Consider the following 16,397-nt stretch of genomic DNA (forward strand, 5'->3'; position numbering starts at 1 on the left):
TGTTCTCTGCCACTTCACTTTTCTCCTCGGAACAGCAGATAGCGGTAAAATGGTGTGGGTAACATGTGGTATATTAGTCTTATTAGCACTCATTTACAACAAGCCACATAGCTGCACTGTTCCTGAGCCCATCCTGCTCAGCACTCCTACTGCCGGGGCACACACTTGCCTGCACAAGGGATCAGGACACCTTCTCTCCCGGGCTTTGTTCTCATCTGCCCCAGCAAAGATGAGCTGCTTTTTGCCCTCTTTGTGCATTTGAATGCCTCATTGTTTAAATCGAATTACAAGCTTATATTCCAGCCGATCTCTTTATCCCCCGAAACCAAGTTTGAATGTAAAAGATAATGCAGTATTTACCATAACATCACTCCATTCTATGACTGTAATTTTTATCTCCTAATTGAAATACTTCTCATTTTCCTTGCCTCAGTAAGCTATTTTAAGGAATAGCTGAATGAGATTGTGATGGAAGACACACAGAGAATTGCTCAAAACAGAGATTTATTTTCTTTTAGGGAGCAAAACATACCACTTCCAACCTGACATGTACCTAGATTGTTAAAATCTGGCTTTTCCATAGCCAAGTCATTATGAAAGGAGAATTAATGAGAAGTTATCTGAAAAACACCTATATGTCACAACTGGATATAACCCTTGTGTGAGGCCTGACACAGGCTACAAAAACATCCACCCATCTAAAGGATCATTCTGAACCTCGTGATGTCACTGTTGCTTACAGAAGAAGAGGTCTCATTTTTAAGGGACATTTTAAGACTCCTTAAACCTCAGCAAATGATATTTTGCTCAATATTTTTCTTCAAAATATAAAGAATTACTTTTTATTTTTCTCAGTTATCTTAAAATAGGAAGTTATGGGGGGAAAAAATAATTTCAGACAACAGCCCAGTTACTGAATGGATTACTTGATGCCATCCCCAAAAGCTGGTTCACAAAATCTCTGGCTCATTGGTCAGGGAAATGGGAAGCCTGTGCAGTACTTGATCTATTATTCTAAGCTGCTAAATTTTTCTTCTCACCTCTCCAGTCCTGAATCCGTGAAGCACACTGATGGATTTTAGTTAGCACAATCACTGTGATTAAGAAGATGTCTCAAGACAGTGCAAGTCACCTGTGAGACAACAGATACATGAAAGCAAGGGTCATGATGACAAGCTGCTTGGGGGTTTAGATGGAGCTGCTTCTCCATCAGGCAGCAGAGTGGAAAGTCAGGTGTCTGCTTTAGGACAAGGAAAATATTAAGAAAAAGAAAGGTAAAAAAAAAGAAAGAAAAAAAGAAAAAATACAATTTATGAGTTTTCTTCTTCCTTTTGCTTTCCTGCCCCCCTCACCACCAACAGAGAGATAATAAATTGAAAGACTGGATGTTGTCAGTGACTCAGGGTCCAGCCTCCATCAGCGTCTAGAATCCAATTTGAAATCACCATGCCATTTTCCAGGTAATAGATATAAAAGTTTCTGTAGGAGACAAAGCACCTGAAGTTGGATCACATCATCAGTTTTGTACTGATGAGACATTGGATGGGTTTTCTATTACATATCCAAAGAGTGAACATCTGTCTTACCAGAAAGCTTATTCAGGCTCGGCCAAAAGCTTTCATATTCAGGAATACATGTCATAATTCGAGCCTAGTGAACTGGAGATATTCTGGGAGATGAAACAAGCCGACATGGAATATTTTAACACAGCTGAGATTGGTCTAACATGGAAAGGACACTCAGAGAAAAAAACCCAGAGTCTTAAGGTTTTCTAGTCCTCTTTAATTCTGAGTTAATTTTGGTTTTTCCTGTAATTCTAGTCTGCTGAATACACACCGGACACCTAACAGGAGATAAAGCCACTTTCTTAAAAAAAAAAAAAAAAGTATATAACAATAAACAAAATAACGATAAATTTCAAAATCACTGGCTCTAAAATAAATTTAAAGTATGTGGCTCCTTTTTCTAATGAGATAACAGGAAAATTCTCCCACGCTAAGGCAGACCTCCTAAAACTTAGCAGGCCTCCAGCACTCATCTATTTGTGGCTAACAAGGAGATCAGACTTCAGGGGAATCTTCCTATAAAGTACATTTGGAAAAGCAGGCTTTGAACATTCATGCTCTGGTTGGCCTCCTGAAGGCAGCTGTCTGTGCAGTGACCAACCTCCAAACTACCCACCTTTCTGGAATGCCTATAGTTGGCTGGGGTGAATAGTGCCCAATACGACCATAAAATAGCATCTTCCCGGAGTTACAGTCTGCTATAAATCAACCAGCTGTAAGTCAACCAGCTGTCAGAAAATTTAACGTCCCTAGAGGACTTTTAGAAGACAATCCATTTTGGATGCCTAGGTACCCAGGTACAAAACAGAAGGGTCCAGCCTGGAAACAACTTCTTCACACAGGCAGCACCATCAATTTTAATGTAACTATTTGCATGAGTAAGTATTTTGCAGACTCATGACTTTATTTTGTAAGTGTCTTTTGTAGCAATAGCATCCTAAAGCCCTTTATGGAATTAAATGACACTGTCCACTCTCTTGTATCTGATATAAATTACAGAAAACAGCATCATAAAGATACTGCACGGTGAATAAATTAAACCATTCGGTCGTAAGGCCAATGACCGAGGGAAAGAAAAATTAAGAGACAGAGGCAAAGGAGGAAAGATATGTTTTAAGATGGGGTTTGAAAAGAGATAGAGTCGATGAGGCAGAGAGACATTCATGCAATGGGACCAAGAAAAACTTTAAGATGTTCTGATATCCAGACAAACCAACCATGGACAAGTTTGACTAGACACATGGTACATGGAGGCTGTCACACATCTTCCTACACAAACAGCAATTCTCACACCTCACAAATTAATTATAGGGAGAGGTTTAGTGCTTGACTGGTCTATAACTTGTTATGTCTCTAGTTTTTCAGTTCACTGCCCTATAAAAGGCATTTATGTTAGCACAAATCCAGCAAGACACTAGGAGTGTAACTTCAACCCATAAACCAAAGGCATATGGGGTGTCTCCTAACAGAAAGAACAATGTTTGTGAAGGTCCTCCAAACCCTTCTGCTGTTAACATGCAGAACTTCAGTAATTGTATCTGGGATCCTGGAAATCCAAGGTGGACAAGATTAGTGAAGTCACAGTAGTATAGTCACAGCAGAAACTCTGGTCAGGTAGCCCTGGGTTTGGTTTACACTTCTACCAAAACTCATGGGCCATACCCACATTTATATTTAGGTATCCTGTGCCACGAAGTTCAATGGAACTGAAATATCTAAATATCTCCATAAGCACAAGTTTTATGCTTGGCCTTCAGCAAGTAATTTAAAGATTGTGTACCTCAAATCCTTCCCTATCAAACTGGGATGCTAATAATGGGTAACAATAAATTAAGCTAGGGAAAAGTTTCTGTAATAGCACATTGCACCAGAGCCATAACATCTGCCTAACACTTTGTGTGACACATCAACCAAGATACAAATAACCCAATGCCACAATTAGAAAGTGGTGTCAGAATTTTAGGACTTACTGCCACTACATGCAGAGTGAGACACTATCAGGCCCAGAAAGAGATTCTGAAAACTCTTTTAAAGTTTACAGAAACCTGCTTATAAATCAGTCCCTCCAGAGTTGACGGAATGAAGCTGGAGCCCATGGGAAGACAAGCACATCTGATTCCTTGCATCAGATGCAGAGATATCTAGTCTACAGCTTCACATGTAGACCCTTTTCCTGGAATCAGACTGAAGCTTTTAAGGGGAGTATGATCAGCTGTATGAAGATAAAAGACCCATTGCACCGTGTACATTTTCACTCGACGTCCTCTTGCCCCATTCTCATATGCACCTTCTCCCTGTCATGACAATGCTGACCATTGTCCCAGACTTTCTACCCCTGCCACCTCTACCAAACAGCCTTCCAACCCCATATAGGTCACCTAAACATGTTTTTTTCCTGTCACCTGAAGTTTCCCCTCCTGGCAAATAGCTTAGGTGTGATCTAGGTATAATGTGCACTTTATGCATATTCATGTCATACACTCATATTTAAACTACTTGAAGGTATAAGATAAAGCATATTGTTATATCTTTTCAGTGCAGGTTTATCACTGAAAAGGACAGCTAAATAAAATATTTCCCACTTTTGGCTCTTGCACTTCATTAATATTTTGCAGCTGTGTGTTCAATTGGATCCCTCATTTGACCTTCCAAGACAATATTTTTCCAAAAGTCTGACTCCATCACTTTGACTTTTCCAATAAGGTGGGATGTTTTTTCCACAAGTATTACACACACATGCTCACACACTCACACTCTGAGTGCATCTGAAAAACGCTGGTGACAGAACTACAAGATGCTCAGAGTCACAGACATCCCACTTGGGGCAGAGGATATTCCCACTCCCTCCCTTCCTGTTATAGACAGCAAAGGTGGGGGCAGTGTGGGGGATGTGTAGCAAGGAAACATCATGTTCCAAATTTGCAACCAGGAACACAGTAAGCTCTGTAGACACCTTTTTGATCTGTATGGAGACTCATCTGCTTCCCTCTGACCCTCACACTCTGGACCAGCTGCATCAGTATCTTCCCCATCAGAGTGGGCCCACGCACCAAGACCACTACTCTCAATATTTGAGCTGAGACACACCTCTGGCAGGAACTAATATTTCAAATTCACAGTCCAGTAATGATTTCCTTAGCCTATATAGAGGCTTTTCAGTTTTCAAAATTCTCATGTATGGTAACTACAGTGAATGGCATGACATGACAACAAAATTAAGGTTTGGACAATAAGGCATTGTTTCTTGTGGGGTTTCCCCATCCCTTAGCTGCCTGTTCTGCCACTGAAGTTAGGTATTTTAAAAATTAAAGCAATCCCTTCAATGTCTCAATTATTCTTTAGAATTGAAATTGCTTTATTTTGGTTTTACTTTGGAGAAATTATCCCCCATCCTCTCACCTTACTTTTAAAGGTTTTAAAATGCAATGAAGTATCCAGGATATGCTTGGGGTTGTTTTTTTTCAGAGGGAAAATATACCTAGATGAGTTGTTGTATGCTCAGCAAATTTGCTAACGACACCAAGCTGTGTGGTGAGGGAGGCACGGTGGAGGGAAGGGATGCCACCCAGACAGACCTTGACAGCTGAAGAGGTGGACTTGTGCAAACTTCACGAAGTTCAACAAGGACAAGTGCAAGGTGCTGCACCTGGATAGGGGCAATCCCAAGTACAGGGACAGGCTGGGCAGAGAATGGATAGAGATTAGTCCTGGCAAGAATGACTTGCTGGTGTTTGCAGATGAAAAGTGCGATACAACTTGGTAATGTGCACTTGCAGCCCAGAAGGCCAACCACGCCCTGGGCTGCATCAAAAGAGGTGTGATCAGCAGGTTTAGATGGGTGATTCCGCCCCTCTACTCTGTTCCTGTGACATCCCACCGGGAGTGCTGTGCCCAGCTCTGGAACCCCCAGCACAATAAAGACATCAACCTGCTGGAGCAAGTCCAGAGGAGAGCCACCAAGTTGATAAGAGGACTGGAGCATTTCTCCTACGAAGACAGGATAAGAGCTTTGGGATTGTTAATCCTGGAGAAGAGAAGGCTGTTGAGAGACCTTATTGCAACTTTCCAGTACCTAAAGGGGGCCTGCAAGAGGGCTGTAGAGGGACTTCTAACAAGGGCATGTAGTGATAGGACAATGGCCTTAAGCTGAAGCAGGGTAGATTTAGATTAGCTTTTAGAAAGAAATTATTCCCTGTGAGTGTGGTGAGGCACTGGAACAGGTTGTCCAGAAAAGTTGTGGACTTCCTGTCCCTGGAAGTCTTGAAGACCAGATTGGATGGGGCTTTGAGCAACCTGTTCTAGTGAAAGGTGTGCCTGCCCATGGCAGGGAGGCTGCAACTAGGTGATTATTAACGTCCCCTCCAACCTGAGCCATTCTATGACTCTCCAATTTAAACTAGAAAACACTCAAAACAGACACATTGCTAAGCTCTTTCTAAAACATCATGCTGACTTTCAATGCTCTATGGAGACAGCTGCTGATAACTAATCAGTACTTCCGGTCTGGAAAATAATATGATCTATCCTGATAAAGAAAAACAAGAGAAAAATTAGTTGTCTTGGTTTTGTCTGAAAACAAGAGGAAAATATGATTTTATAGGTCTATAGGTAGAACAGGTACCGAGCATTTAGCTTCTCAGCTTTGGCAAAGCTTTTTCGTGTTTCCCAAGTCCAGTCACACTGGCCTGTATTTTCCATGGTGATATCTTATTTACATCCTCGGATACCACAGGCTTGGACTCCAGATGCACTGAGTACTTCCAGATTCATACTGTTTTAACTGGAGGTACAGCCAAATCATGCTTCCCTGAGCGCTGGTTGTGAGGAGACTCAAGCAGATCAAAGCATAGAAGAGCATGAAAATCCAGCACTGCTTTTGAAAACTGGGATATTAACAGCTCTTCCTCTGAGTTTTCCTCCCTAGTGCAAAAAGGCTGCACCTGCTCGACACGCCAGGGTGTTATGAAGCTGAAACCAAAGCTTAGAAGCAGCTGCCTCAGAGGAATGATTACTTAGCAAATTCCTCCTAGGAAAGGAGGAGAAACATGTTATGTCTTATTGAGCCTGGCTGTTGAAGTAAGACCCCAAAGACTGTATGGTACACAGAGAGTTAGACATTTGCAAAACAGACACATTCTTAATATGCTCTTTAAGTCACATGGACACTCACTAATTCTTCATTAGCCTGCTGATCCCTATGCATGAAAGGACAAAGACCATAGATTTTTCTGTGTAGCCTGGGAGCCATGAGGTCAGCTTTACTGAATGAATTTATCAATAGAGTGAGAGTTTCAATTTATCTAATATGCTTTACCTAATAAGGCAGTTCCTGTCGTAATTGCTGTTGTAGAGATAGGAGGTTAATCTTTTAAGTGACAGTACTTGGACTCACCTGCTGAGAGATGATCTGGAGCTCTCCAATAAAACATTCATGGCTTCATGCCTCCTCTGTTGCACTTAAATCTGTGTTAACAGTTTTGAAAAGCTAAAAAGTCAAGCCTATGCTCTACAGTGACCAATGGCACCACAGTTAGATATCAGTGCGTTCAGCTCAGTGGGATAAATGTTCAGTCTTTGGTAGATTTAGTAGTGGGTGGAAATGACAGATGGAATTCAAGTCTTTTATGCAAAGGCTTTGTTCTCCTCTGCTTTAGTGCAAAGAAGTTCCCTGTGATGTTTTGCTTTCTTTCAAAGAGACCTGAAGCACCAATCATTTTGCTTTGTTCCCCTTGAAAAATAAAGTAAAATAAAATAAAATTTTAAGAAGGCATGCCAAGCCAAAATATAGAGAAGGAAACCCCTTACTTCATAAAGATAGGTCACAAACAAAAAGGTCAATAGAAACAAGACCCAGCATGTCTGGCAGCATAATTTCAAGTTTTAAATCATACAATTAAATCAAACACAATTTGCAATAAATAACCATTAAGTGTTCAATTTGATCAAATAAAATTTGTGATAAATTATGAGGAATAGGAAATCCCCATTTTTTTATATCAAATTATAAGAACACCAAATACAGTCACATATCCAGTGATTGGTTTTTGGCCCTGGATTCTGTAGGACACTTACTTACAAATAATAATAAAAAAAAAGAAATATGAGAAAAGGAAACCCATTGCAACAAATGTAAGTTTAAGGGTTGTTAAGCACAATAACTAGCAATTGCAGTGGAAGAAAAGAGTGAAGACAGCAAGTTCTCCTGCTTTCTCTTCAACTGTATTTTTCTCCTTAGTCTGCAATTTTCTGCAGATAAACTGTTTTGGAAGAAAGCATAAAGTGCAACTTGGAATGTAACAGTCAGGAATTGTTTCCTCTAATCAAAGTTTAAGCCTTCCCTGTGCCCAGATTATTGACACACAGCCCTCAATAAAGGCTGTGTGTTCATAACTCAGACAAGAATGTGACCTCAAAACTTTGAAGAGCATGCAGAGTTTCATGAAAGTTTTCTGGCTCTTCGCTAATTATTGCCCTAGCCCTTGAATTATCTAAGTGGGGTTACATTCATGTTTCTAAAATTCTCCTTCTTGCCTTTGTACTTTTGATACGGTACAGAAATACTGGTTCATGTAATTTTGGGATTGGTTGTGTTTTGATCACAAATCTAAAGCTCATACAATCTTATACCAAAACAGAGGGGCAATTGGAGTCTGTGGTGGTATTTCTAATGATTGTTGACTGAAACTCTTGAATGAATTTTGTTCTGGGAGAAAGTCTGATCCAGTAGGTCACAGATAAAATCATCTATTGAGGTATTATACTTATGAAGAACTTACAAGCCAATCTCAATGTATTTTGTTTTCAAAAAAATATGTTTCTTAGAAAGTGAACTGCATTTTTTTAATTGAAAGCTGCTTTTACTAGACAGGCATGTACAGGGAATGCTTGGAGAGCCAGCAAGAGTGTTGGGAGCAATGTGAGGGCAACTCTGAGTTTTGCAAAATGGATTACTGTCTGCTAACCATCATTCAGATCAGAAAAGGCCTTCAAGCTATTTAGGTATGTGATGCATTCCCATGCCTTCCATCTGAGCAGCTCAAAGATTCTCTGAGGAATATCCACACACTGCTCACGTTTAATGAGTACTGTGTGAGGAGTGGGGGAGGAAAGGCAAAAAGCAACATGTATCCACCCCTTCCCTACTGAGGGAAGGTGAGGTGATTACATGGGGTAAGTGAGGGATTTAGAAAATAAACAGCTAGAAGTAACTGATAAGAATGGCAGGACTTCACAGGATGACTCTGGCACATAATAAAAGTTGCAGTGAGGGTGAGTAGCACTTATTAACTAGTTACACCCTACTATTTACTCCAGGGAACAGAGGTTACTTTAATCGGTTAATAATAGAGTTAAGAAAGATTATGGATAAAAGGTTATCAAGTGAAAAATGGTAATCTGGTGTGAATCATCAAGCCCCAAAAACTACTGGTTTTGTTCTGAAAAATAAGAAGCCTCTCTTCCGTAATGGACAAGTTGCTAGTACAGTTTAAGCACAGAATATGATTTATTGGTATCCTATTTATTATCACCAGATGGCTGTTCAATGTTACACTTTCAAATTGCCTTTTATAAAAGTTAGGTAGTTAGCAAAGATATAATGGACATAGTTTTAAACTTGTGGTCCAATTAAGGGTATAGATACCTACAATCTCAGCAAATACCACTCTGCAGTGGGGAATCAGTAGATTGCCACCAAGGGGGCTCTGCTTAAGAAGGCTCAGAAGAAGAAAAGTAACAAATCTAACAGCTGAAAGTTAAAGTCCAGTTACCAGTGGCAAGGACAAAAACAGTCCTGGGCAATAATTTCCATAGAAGTTGAAACAAATATCCCTTAGGAGGCCTTTTTAAAGGCACGTTCATAATAGTTTGTTTGATGTGCAGCTTTTTGAAGACAAATAATTAGGTATCGTAGAGGAAACAATGTTCACCTAGAGAACAAAGAATTCAACAGTGTAATATATTTTGAGGACTAAAACATAAGCATTACGTTAAAAGTATCGATATTTCAATTTCTAAAAGGAAGCCCTTTTGTCTTATCAATAAATTTTACTATGAACAAAACGGAACTTGAAAATTCTTGAAAAATCCTACTAAAAAAAGGCACACAAGGGTTAGAATAATTTGGAAGCTGCAGCATAAGTGGAGCCATACTGAATATGACGATGAGACACATTTAGTTGAAACCTCAGAAACGGATTTTCTCAAAGGAGGATGAAACATAATGTTTGCTATATGCAAAACATAAAGATTGCATCACCATCCTTTTAGATACAGCATATGAACATATCTGCTGAGAGTCAAAAGTGAAAGACTCTAGGAAGCTGCCAGACCTAGGGAAAATGAATATTCTGCAAATATATTTATTTTACATGCAAAGCAAAGCAAAGAAAAATGTTGCTAAATATTTACTCATCACCCGGTAGCTTATTAATCTTTGTTGCAGCAAATACAGCTGACTATAGAGTGTGGGCAGAGATGGTCCTTATCAATAAATAAGTGGAGGATGCACCACCACAGACTGAGACTCAAAGGTAAGCAGAAGCCCCAACAGGAACTGTGACTCAGTTGCACGAAGAGCAGCCGCACAGGAAATCAGGCCATAATTGTTACGTTGCCTTGCTTTCTTCTTTGGCTCTGTGACTTCCCTCATCTGGCCCCCAGAGCTGTCTTGCACTAGCAGACATCTCACAGTTATTACTGCAGCACCACTCCAGCACCACTGGAGTCCATGACGACATGGACTATATTCTGATGACCTACTATAGGCCCCTAATGTCGAGGGTGACTCAGGCTGGCTGCCTATGTAAGACCAAAGGCTCTGCAACCGGTCTGTGGGGAATCTGATTCAGCTCATCAAATGTCTTTTTCTCTCTTTGGTCCTCTAGGTTTCCTAAGAGGAATAAGCACTCTAAATATTCTTCTGGTGATGCAATAGTCACAGCGATAACCTGACTTTGCATGACAGCATGGGTGGCAGATTCCAAAACCCAGGAAGGGGAGACTTAAAATCTGAGCTCTACTTCAGACTGAGGGTCATCAACCCCACAGCTCCCACTTCCCTGGGAGGATCCCACTGTGTGGGTTAAGCACCGGGAGGAGATGTTCCCTGTCTTTGTTGAAATTGTGCCTTCTTGTCCCACTACATGGTTATGCGTAAGACTCACAGCACCAGAGAATGCACAGGGAACCTGCCTGCACCATCCAGAAGAAGAGGAAGAGGTCTGGTTCACGATTGCTGTCATTCAATTGTCCTCGTCAATTCAAAAAGAAAAAGCCTCCTGGAGCAGGAAGCAGATTATCTTGAAAGAGTCTCCTCCTCACGGCTGGCATAGAGGAATTAATCTAATCAATTCCTTGATTAGATCTTGATCAAAAAATTCAAAGGAAAAAAAATTAATTACCACAGCACACATTGGAAAGACCACAAAATAGTTACCAGATAGCTTCATTGAAAAATGTGCTGAGTTGCAGTGGGCTCTGGTAATAAAATCAGGACTGGCTGTTTTCCTTGGGGATACACTGGCCTTCAAGTGTGAGTTATTTAGTGAAAGTCCAAAGGTCTATGTTATGCAAGAAGGCAGATTAGATGGTCATAGCAGTCCCTTCTGGTCTTTAGCAATTAATCTCTGACGTGTTGTCAGAAGGTTGGTTCATCACAGCCCAAAAAAAAAGCAATTTCCTTGCTGATAAATGAAAAAGTAAATCAATTTTTAGCCTTAGATGAGGATGGGATTCCACTGGTCCCCAGGGGCTGCTTCCCTTTTCAGGCTCTGAGCAACTGAGCAAAGGACTGCTGAACCAAACAGCATGTGTTCTTGCCAGGACCTGGATTTATTCTCCCTGTTTCCAGCAGAATCACAGCCACAAAAGGTGCATTCTGGCCTCTGAGGAGACGGGTAGGCTTAGATGGGGTCTTGGCTTTCAAAGGAGTACAGAATGCTCAACGACATGCAGCTAAACAAATGATGAAAATCAGGGAAGGAAAAAATGGGCTCATATTTACGCTGCAGGATCACAAGTTTACTGGTCCATATTTTCTCCACTAATTAAATTCTTCAAGTCAAGACTGGACACTGAAAGACACCCTTCAGGAAATTTCACTGAAAGATCTGGGCAGATATTGAGTAACCGATTCTCAAATGCCTGTGTGACACCGGGGCAGTGCCCTTGTTACCTCCAGTTCACTAGGGAGCAAAGCAAAATATGAGAGGACATGGCCAAAGAACAAAATCCAAGCAAGTAAAAGAGAAGGGTTTGAAAGTGAAATAACCAAGCTCTAAACCCAGTATTCCTACCACCAAATTTCACAATCCCTCAAAGATTCCTTCAATTTCCAAAACTCATACCACATAAACCCCCATTTAAATTTAAATCTACATTTAGATAACACTAATTTCCCTTCCCTGTACTGGGATCTTACAAAGTGAGAAAACAACAGTGGTCAGAGCCTGTGCCTTTTTCAGCCAACTGTAATTCAAGATGACAGAAGGAAGAAAATCCACAAAACAAGTTATATACCATTGTCAACAAAGAATGAAAATGGGTAGATTACACTGCCTACCATTATATTCTTAATGATACCCATGTTAAGAGGATTTCTCTTCAGCAAATGCAAATGCAAACTTTTCACTGAGGTAGTTGTAAAAATAATATATTACATTTTGTTAATTTCTCATTGGTTATGTTTAAGCATATAACAGAAAAATTAATGTACATCTTTGCAAAAGACTGATACAGAGGAACCACTCAGAAATAATGTGAAGTGGGACCACAGTGCCTTTATGTTGTATTTGAGGCATCTTCCCAGTCAATGAACCTCTGTGGAAGATTAATGCCATTTGAACTTTTATTGTGGAATATCATTTGTGCACTGTCACACTTTGCACAAATGGTGCTTCAGTCACAGTTCGGTAACGCTCCAGCATATTATTTCCCAGGCATTTGAGAGTTTAGAGAATTATTGAAGGGCAAACTGTACTCATTTGGTAATAAGGCAGAGCGCAGTTACAGTCTCCATATGATTTCAAGAAATGGAATCCATGTTAATTTCATTGAACGTAGCAAAATAGTTGTGATAATAATTCCAGTGAAATATTCCACTAGAGAAAAGAGGTAGAACGTAGTGCCACAGTGCTTTGTATTATCTATACAAAAGATTCTAGAAGAAATATCCTAATAATTTCTGAAAAAAAAAAATACTCATTTGACAATCACAATCGCTATTTCTCTCAGTCTTTACACACTGATTTTAAGAATGTGCTGCAGAAGAAAGAATTAAAGAAACCAAGACTCACATCCTATTTTCACCCAGCTTTGAGGCAGTCTAGATGTTTCAATTTGGCATTACTGCTTGTGCAAATAGGTGTTATACTGATCCTGAAAGTAAACATTCCCCAAAGCCATGACTTGTTAGCACTGTCTTCACATGTTATAGTCAATTAGTCAATAATTAGTCAAATAATTAAAAATATAATTATGCAATGATGTTGCCTTATTTTTAAATTAAGGACTCATTCGCAAGCTGACTCCTCTCTGCGATTATATGTTTCTTTGCTACTAAGTTTAAACACATAAGCCTTGCTTGCTTTTTCTCTTTTTCATTTACTGTTAATAAATGGACAAGTGCTTATTAATATACTGTCACAGGCAAAGGCATAAATATGCAACTAAATACTTATGCAGCTCCCACCAGATGCAAATATATCTGTAAGAACCATCACTGATGTGCTGGAGACCTCTAGAGCTGTAGCTCTTCTCATGAAACTACAATTTCAGATATTGCCAATTATTTTATTAGGGCTACTGTTCAGGTATACAATTAATTTGAAAAGAAACAAACAAACAAACAACAAAATAGAGCAAAACAAAAAAACCAAAGAAACAAACAAACAAACAAAAAAAACTGACCAAACCTAAAAAAGAAATATCCATTGCAGAATTATCAAAATGTCTCCTTGTCTCCTATACCCAATCATAAAGTGCATAACACACCAGCAACCACCATGGTTTCAGTATCTTTAGAAACTTATTTGAAGTGGGGATACCAGTCTTTAGAAGGGCCCTGATGTCATGCAGGGGACATGGCACCACCCTTAGAGAAAGCAAGAAGTGTCAGTGGTGTGTACTGACACTGAGAAAAGTAACTTCTACATAAACATCACAGCCATAAGACAACCAAAATCAGAAATTCAAAGTGGCCTTAGCCACCTGCTCATTTAGCTGGCTCCCATCTATCTATACCAAGGCTATGGGACTTCAGCTTGCAAGGTCTACATGAAGATAGCAGGATAACTTGGAGTAAAGTGAGGCACATACTTCACCTCACCCTTTTGAGCTAAATCTATGTTATTAGAAACAGAAATGTATTACATAAATGCTCCATAATGACTATGACTAAACCCTTCAATCTAGCTACCTTTTGTAGTTAAGTAAATGGCACTAACATTCTGAGAATTTCTTTCATCTAGGGACAAGGTTAGCAGAAGGAGTAGCAATTGCATGTTTCTGTGCCATGCTTCTTTGCAATCACCTCTTTTTTCACACCTTCGGGCTGTGAAGAGACTTTATCTCCCTGCAATCTCACGAAGTTAGATCTGGTCACACAATCAAACCAAACACAGGACTGTTCATTATTTCACAAATATTGAAGAATAAAGGGGCCTTCTAAAGACTGTCAGCTGTAGTAGAAATGGCAACTAAAGTGAAAGAACATTTACAGTTAGAACAAAACTTTCAGCAATCATCTCATCTCTCTTTTTTTTTTTTTAATGCTATTATTTTAGCAGGTACAAGCCATTCCTATGAAAAACTCATAAAAGTCGCCTCACGTTATTCTTCAAGTTTGCTCAAAATCACCCCTATGGGCCAAACCAGCCTGAATTAAAGCTCAGTGACAAATGTATCCTAATGTTGGAGAGTTAAGTAACACAGAATCACAAAATGAGTCCGGTTGGAAGGGAGGGACCACAGTGAGCAATCTCATCCAAGCTTCCTGCTAAGCAGGCTCACCCTAAAGCACATAGCACAGGATTGTATCCATAAGGTTCTTGGATATCTCCAGAGAGGGAGAATCCACAACCTCTCTGGGCAATCTGTTCCAGTGCGCAGTCGCTCATGCAGTAAAGAAGCTCTTCCTCATATTGCCCCTTGTCCTATTGCTTGGCACCACTGAGAAGAGCCTGGATCCATTCTCCATTCAGATACTTACAGACACTGATGAGGTCCTCTCTGTCATCTCTTCTCAAGGCTGAACAGGCCCTACTCTCTCAGTTTTTCCTCTTAAGAGAGATGCTCCAGTCCCTTAATCATCTTTGTTGCCCTCCATTGGACCTGTTCCAGGAGCTTCATGTCTCTTCTGTACTGAGGAGCCCAGAACTGACACAGTACTCCAGTTGTGGCTTCTCTAGGGCTGAGTAGGGCAGATACTAGCCACTTCAGATCTCTTAGGTGAGCAGGATTCTTGCCTGAACGAGAACTGAGTAAAGAGTTACTCAGTAAAGAGCAACCGAGTAACTACGGTTATGAAGGCAAGCATGCAATGCCAGTCGCGCGTAGCATAAACTTCTAAACTAAAAGCATCCAGTACTCTATCAAAAGGATTCATTTTTGTAATATGGATGTTTTTCCAAGAAAACTCTCAACCATAATTGGTACCAAGATGTGGGCTTGGCAGGTGTATAGGAAACTTCAATTTTTGTCTCTTAATACATGGTACTAGAGATAGGAAACATTTTTGCCTTCATACAGGACCCAGATGGCAAACTGTGAAAGCTTAATTTCAAGAGCATTCAGGCTGACAGCTCTACAAGCAGCAAGCTGAATTTAACTTATGTGATTATGACACATACACAGGACTCTTCAACCAAGTGGTCCAACACTCTACCTATTAGAGGCATGCCTGAGATCTGTGCGTGCTGCATGAAAGCCTTTACTGTGCAAATCAGGTCTGGATTACTACAGCAGAAACCACACGTGCACGTGCGTACAACTTGTTTCCGCGGTCTAGCTTGTCAATCAGGACATTAATTCTATTTCTGCTTTTGCAAGGGGTAACAAAGTGTCTCCATGACCTCACAGGCAGGATCACTTTTGCTCTGTGCTTTACCTAAAGGGCTGCACTCGTGTGTTATGCCTTACTCAACTCCATTCTGGCACACCACCTACTGACAGCCCAGCACTGCTTTCTGTGTTTCTTAAAATCCTGTCCCTATGTGAGCCCAAGACCTCTCTGATCCTGAGATGTCTGGTTGTGCAAGCCAGAGCAGCAGCATTTGTCAAGACTCAAAAAAAAAAAAAAAAAAAAAAAAAAAAAAAAAAAAAAAAAAAAAAAAAAAAAAAAAAAAAAAAAAAAAAAAAAAAAAAAAAAAAAAAAAAAAAAAAAAAAAAAAAAAAAAAAAAAAAAAAAAAAAAAAAAAAAAAAAAAAAAAAAAAAAAAAAAAAAAAAAAAAAAAAGAGTTGAGAAAAAGTGTCTTCAGGCCACTGGTGGTATATTGATAAAAATTAATAAGCTCAACTCTTCAGCATTTCAAGCCAGGCAGTGGGAAATGAATTTTCTCCCAGCCGAATGAGAAGCAAAGCAATCAGACAGCTTATCAGTAAGCGGTTAATGAGACTCCACTATTCTGAGAATCTATTTCATCCAAACACAAAACTGGCAAAAGGGCTAGTAATTCTATGGTGATATCCCATCCTCCATTTCAGCCACCTCCTTGTCTCACAGGTGCAAAGGTTGGTTCAAATTTCTTTAGATTCCACATTATTTGGAGGTCTCTGCGTGTTTTAGGTTTGGAGGTTTGGTGCTTGCAGATATGCAATGAGATTGTGGTGTACAGA

General features: G+C 39.9%; 1 long non-coding RNA gene across 1 annotated transcript; it reads left to right on the forward strand.

Moving 5' to 3' along the window:
- The first annotated feature begins 8,057 nt into the window (after nucleotides 1-8,057).
- LOC114068191 lies at nucleotides 8,058-11,377 on the forward strand. Its single transcript, XR_003573526.1, has 3 exons — nucleotides 8,058-8,564; nucleotides 10,009-10,096; nucleotides 10,451-11,377. It is a non-coding gene; the product is annotated as an uncharacterized LOC114068191 (long non-coding RNA).
- Nucleotides 11,378-16,397: the final 5,020 nt, after the last annotated feature.

The sequence above is a fragment of the Empidonax traillii genome, unplaced genomic scaffold (genome assembly GCF_003031625.1).
Source record: "Empidonax traillii isolate 1590-97213 ecotype Southwest subspecies unplaced genomic scaffold, ASM303162v1 scaffold1013:size211862, whole genome shotgun sequence".
Lineage (NCBI taxonomy): Eukaryota > Metazoa > Chordata > Aves > Passeriformes > Tyrannidae > Empidonax > Empidonax traillii.